At 45.9% G+C, this 5,981-nt stretch overlaps 1 long non-coding RNA gene and 3 other non-coding genes across 4 annotated transcripts; all 4 read right to left on the bottom strand.

Annotated features, from left to right (window-relative positions):
* Positions 1-766: 766 nt before the first annotated feature.
* Positions 767-839, bottom strand: trnak-cuu. Its single transcript has one exon. It is a non-coding gene; the product is annotated as a tRNA-Lys (tRNA).
* A 230-nt stretch (positions 840-1,069) lies between these two features.
* Positions 1,070-1,142, bottom strand: trnak-cuu. Its single transcript has one exon. It is a non-coding gene; the product is annotated as a tRNA-Lys (tRNA).
* Positions 1,143-1,377: 235 nt separating this feature from the next.
* On the bottom strand, positions 1,378-1,452 carry trnak-cuu. The gene has a single exon. It is a non-coding gene; the product is annotated as a tRNA-Lys (tRNA).
* A 3,327-nt stretch (positions 1,453-4,779) lies between these two features.
* Positions 4,780-5,556, bottom strand: LOC123491010. The gene is made up of 3 exons (XR_006661125.1): positions 5,546-5,556; positions 5,077-5,154; positions 4,780-4,963 (listed from the first exon to the last, which is right to left on the bottom strand). It is a non-coding gene; the product is annotated as an uncharacterized LOC123491010 (long non-coding RNA).
* Positions 5,557-5,981: the final 425 nt, after the last annotated feature.

Here is a 5,981-nt window from a genome sequence, read left to right as displayed (position 1 = left end):
CCAACCAACCCTCTAGTGTCTAAAATGCTGACACATTTATCAGAAGGAGAAAGGCTTTCAAATCAAAGATGTGGCCCAACGTGGGGCTCGGAACCACGACCCTGAGATTAAGAGTCTCATGCTCTACCGACTGAGCTAGCCGGGCTTGCATCACCACATAACACCACCCTACAGGCCTCAGTGTGAACCAACCCTGTCCTCTGACAGACCTCAGCAGGGTGTGAACCAACCCTGTCCACTGACAGACCTCACAGGGGTGTGAACCAACCGTGTCCACTGACAGACCTCACAGGGTGTGAACCAACCGTGTCCACCGACAGACCTCACAGGGTGTGAACCAACCGTGTCCACTGACAGACCTCACAGGGTAGTGAACCAACCCTGTCCACTGACAGACCTCACAGGGTGTGAACCAACCCTGTCCACTGACAGACCTGACAGGGTGTGAACCAACCCTGTCCACTGACAGACCTCACAGGGTGTGAACCAACCCTGCCTCTTGGATTTCACCAGTCCTCTATATCACCACCCTAGTACTCATCACTGTCAGAAGTTGTTGTTTGAACTAAACAGTCCAACAGATACTGGTCATTTATGTTGCACCTGTACTAACAACTATACCTCTAAGGCTGGTTTCCCGGACACAGATGAAGTCCTAGTCCAAAAACATGCTCAATTGAGACTCTTCATAGGAAGTGCTTTTTAGTCTGGGACTATGCTTAATCTGTGTCCAGGAAACTACCCGGTATGCAAATCAAAAGCTTAGCGCCCAACGTGGGGCTCGAACCCACGACCCTGAGATTAAGAGTCTCATGCTCTACCGACTGAGCTAGCCGGGCTTGCATCATATTAGGAAACTCCCCCTTTACAAACCATGAGGCGCGAACCCTGCCCCCTCCTGGACGGTGAATTGGATCCACTAGTAGGCACAGGTGTAGTAGAAACATTTATCTAAAAACAAGCTCCCAGAATAGGAACAGGATGCAGGAAGACTAGACTATTTACAGTATACTATGTGGTTACTATCCCTTACCTACATTGAAACTAGCACTGAACACAAAACACTCCCCGCCCAACGTGGGGCTCGAACCCACGACCCTGAAATTAAGAGTCTCATGCTCTACCGACTGAGCTAGCCGGGCTTGCATCACCACATATCACCACCCCCATACAGGCCTCAGTGTGAACCAACCCTGTCCCCTTTTAGATTTCACATATCACCCACAGTCTTTTATCCTGTTACTCATCAATGTGAAAAGAAAAGTTGTTGACTGAACAGTCAGTAAACAGATTGACTTTCTTTCCAACCAACCCTCTAGTGTCTAAAATGCTGACACATTTATCAGAAGGAGAAAGGCTTTCAAATCAAAAGATGTGCGCCCAACGTGGGGCTCGAACCCACGACCCTGAGATTAAGAGTCTCATGCTCTACCGAACTGAGCCTAGCTGGGCCTGGAGGCATAGCCCACACCAGCCCAACTTAACACAACTCTTAGACCAGGATGGGAAATAACAGCCCAATATGTAATAACTCTTAGACCAGGTTGGGAAATAACAGCCCAATATGTAATAACTCTTAGACCAGGTTGAAATAACAGCCCAATATGTAATAACTCTTAGACCAGGTTGGGAAATAACAGCCCAATATGTAATAACTCTTAGACCAGGTTGGGAAATAACAGCCCAATATGTAATAACTCTTAGACCAGGTTGGGAAATAACAGCCCAATATGTAATAACTCTTAGACCAGGTTGGGAAATAACATCCCAATATGCTGTAACTCTTAGACCAGGTTGGGAAATAACAGCCCAATATGTAATAACTCTTAGACCAGGTTGGGAAATAACAGCCCAATATGTAATAACTCTTAGACCAGGTTGGGGAAATAACAGCCCAATAGTAATAACTCTTAGACCAGGTTGAAATAACAGCCCAATATGTAACAACTCTTAGACCAGGTTGTGTGGGAAATAACAGCCCAATATGTAATAACTCTTAGACCAGGTTGGGAAATAACAGCCCAATATGTAATAACTCTTAGACCAGGTTGGGAAATAACAGCCCAATATGTAATCACCTTAGACCAGGTTGGGAAAATAACAGCCCAATATGTAATAACTCTTAGACCAGGTTGGGAAATAACAGCCCAATATGTAATCACTCTTAGACCAGGTTGGAAATAACAGCCCAATATGTTAACTCTTAGACCAGGTTGAAATAACAGCCCAATATGTAATCACTCTTAGACCAGGTTGGGAAATAACAGCCCAATATGTAATAACTCTTAGACCAGGTTGGGAAATAACAGCCCAATATGTAATCACTCTTAGACCAGGTTGGGAAATAACAGCCCAACATGTAACAACTCGTAGACCAGGTTGGGAAATAACAGCCCAATATGTAATAACTCTTAGACCAGGTTGGGAAATAACAGCCCAATATGTAATCACTCTTAGACCAGGTTGGGAAATAACAGCCCAATATGTAATAACTCTTAGACCAGGTTGGAAATAACAGCCAATATGTAATAACTCTTAGACCAGGTTGGGAAATGACACCCCACACCAGCCCAACATGTAACAACTCGTAGACCAGGTTGGGAAATGACCAGTCTAGAGACAATAATAGTAACAACTATCAAAATTAAGTACCCTCTTTTTACATACACTCCACCAAATGGCACCCTATTCCCTATACTAGTGCACTACTTTTGACCAGGGTATTTGTACCATTTGGACTTAGCCATAGTGTGGGCTGAAAGACATGGTCCAAAGGTCTCATGACCCCCCCATAGAGAGACAGACCCTGCCAGGAATAGCCTGAATATGGATATATCCTTTAACTTCTGTTAACAAGCCTCATGACAGCATGAGACTTGACCTTTGACCATGTCCTATACCCTAATCCTCCACTTGTGATAGGACATAGCATTATTACATGGTATAATAGCACCATTATAAACATTCATTTAGTCATTACTGGTTATATATATATATATACACACACACACACACACACAGTACCAGTCAAAAGTTTGGACACGTCTACTCATTCAAGTGTTGTTCTAAAAAAAATATATACATTGTACATGATTCCATGTGTTATTTCATAGTTTTGATCAAAATCAAATCAAATTTTATTAGCCACAGGCGCACGAATACAACAGGTGTAGACATTACAGTGAAATGCTTACTTACAGCCCTTAACCAACAGTGCATTTATTTTTTTAGTAAAAAAGTAAAATAAAACAACAACAAAAAGTGTTGAGAAAAAAAGAGCAGAAGTAAAATAAAATAACAGTAGGGAGGCTATATACATATTATATACAGGGTACCGGTGCAGAGTCAATGTGCGGGGGCACCGGCTAGTTGAGGTAGTTGAGGTAATATGTACATGTGGGTAGAGTTAAAGTGACTATGCATAAATAATTAACAGAGTAGCAGCAGCGTAAAAGGATGGGGTGGGGGGCAGTGCAAATAGTCTGGGTAGCCATGATTAGCTGTTCAGAAGTCTTATGGCTTAGGGTGAAGCTGTTGAGAAGTCTTTGGACCCTAGACTTGGCACTCCGGTACCGCTTTGCCGTGCGGTAGCAGAGAGAACAGTCTATGACTAGGGTGGCTGGAGTCTTTGACAATTTTGAGGGCCTTCCTCTGACACCGCCTGGTATAGAGGTCCTGGATGGCAGAAGCTTGGCCCCAGTGATGTACTGGGCTACGCACTACCCTCTGTAGTGCCTTGTGGTCGGAGGCCAAGCAGTTGCCATACCAGGCGGTGATGCAACCAGTCAGGATGCTCTCGATGGTGCAGCTGTATAACATTTTGAGGATCTGAGGACCCATGCCAAATCTTTTCAGTCTCCTGAGGGGGGAATAGGCTGTCGTGCCCTCTTCACGACTGTCTTGGTGTGTTTGGACCATGATAGTTTGTTGGTGATGTGGACACCAAGGAACTGAAGCTCTCAACCTGTTCCACTACAGCCCCATCGATGAGAATGGGGTGTGCTCAGTCCTCTTTTTTTTCCCTGTAGTCCATAATCATCTCCTTTGTCTTGGTCACATTGAGGGTGAGGTTGTCCTGGCACCACACGGCCAGGTCTCTGACCTCCCCTCCCTATAGGCTGTCTCATCGTTGTCCGGTGATCAGCCCCCCCACCTTGTCACAACACAACTGATTGGTTGAAACGCATTAAGAAGGAAAAGAAATTCCACAAATTAACTTTTAAGAAGGCACACCTGTTAATTTAAATGCATTCAAGGTGACTACCTCATGAAGCTGGTTGAGAGAATGCCAAGAGTGTGCAAAGCTGTCATCAAGGCAAAGGGTGGCTACTTTGAAGAATCTTCAAATATAAAATGTATTTTGATTTGTTTAAATTTTTTGGGTTACTACATGATTCCATATGTATTATTTCATAGTTTTGATGTCTTCACTATTATTCTACAATGTAGAAAATAGTAAAAATAAAGAAAAACCCTTGAATGAGTAGGTGTAGCCAAACGTTTGACTGGTACTGTATATCTGGCCCTTACGGAGTTAATGAGCCTGGGTTTGGGTCTGGCTGAGGACGGGCCCACCTCTGATGCCCGCGTGTGTGTGTGTACCTGTAGGAACCTCTCTCCAGGAGGTGATGAGCCTGGGTTTGGTCTGGCTGAGGACGGGCCCCACCTCTGATGCCCAGGTGTGTGTGTGTACCTGTAGGGAACCTCTCTCCAGGAGGTGATGAGCCTGGGTTTGGTCTGGCTGAGGACGGGCCCCACCTCTGATGCCCAGGTGTGTGTGTGTGTACCTGTAGGAACCTCTCTCCAGGAGGTGATGAGCCTGGGCTTGGTCTGGCTGAGGACGGGCCCCACCTCTGATGCCCAGGTGTCCCCCGTAGAGCAGGCCAAGGCCCCCAGCAGAGACAGGCACATCCAGGAGGCCAGTACTGCTTCCCAAAGTCCACCGGCATCTCCCAGGACCCACCTGATATTAACCAGACCACACAATGGAAATAACCTCAGATGTGTGATGATGTACTGTTGGCTGAGGCAGCTGTATGTATTTAAATGTATAATTAATTAAATTCATTGATTGACCTCGATCATATAGAGCAGGGGCCAGCTCTGTGGGGACACCACCGTTACAGAACACCTGCACCCAGTTCCTCTGACCACCTGGAGGGCAAAGGGGACACACATTAAAATGATAGTTCACTTCCAAATGTTTCACTTACTTTTGACCTCCCTAGGGGGTTGTTTTTTTCCCTTGTTTAAATAAACTAAAACTTCAAAAAGGTGAACTATCCCTTTAAGGTCAAATGGCTTATGCAGGTTTGTCAGATATCACTGACTGAGGCAGATAGACCAACCAATCCAGTAGCAGGCTGTTGCTGACTGGGGTGTGGCCTGACTGGGGCGTGGCCTGACTGGGGCGTGGCCTGACTGGGGTGTGGGCCTGACTGGGGCGTGGCCTGACTGGGGCGTGGCCTGACTGGGGGCGTGGCCTGACTGGGGTGTGGCCTGAATCTCTAGAGATTCATTTAGCTTAGCTACTGTAGCTTGTTACCTTCTTTATATTCAGAGTCCAGCTTCTTCGACTTCTTGTTTCCAGCGAGCGCGTCAGCTTGGAGGAAGTGATGAAGAAAGCACAGCAGGGCAGAGAAGAAGCTCATGTTGGCCATGGTGAGGATGAAGCCGACCAGCAGGGCTGTAGGGACAGAGAGCTAAAGCATTAAAACAATGCAACTCAAACACATCAACATTTTGGGTCCATGGCCAGGAAAACTCCCCAGACCTTAATCCCATTGAGAACTTGTGGTCGATTCTCAAGAGGCGGGTGGACAAACAAAAACCCACAAATTCGGGCAAACTCCAAGCATTGATTATGCAAGAATGGGCTGCCATAAGTCAGGATGTGGCCCAGAAGTTAATTGACAGCATGCCAGGGTGGATTGCAGAGGTCTTGAAAAAGAAGGGTCAACACTGCAAATACTGACTCTTTG

The sequence above is a fragment of the Coregonus clupeaformis genome, unplaced genomic scaffold, assembly GCF_020615455.1.
Source record: "Coregonus clupeaformis isolate EN_2021a unplaced genomic scaffold, ASM2061545v1 scaf6489, whole genome shotgun sequence".
In the NCBI taxonomy this organism is placed as follows: Eukaryota; Metazoa; Chordata; class Actinopteri; order Salmoniformes; family Salmonidae; genus Coregonus; species Coregonus clupeaformis.
The sequence above is the reverse complement of the archived record's forward strand: the minus strand, read 5'-3'. Positions and strand labels throughout refer to the sequence as shown.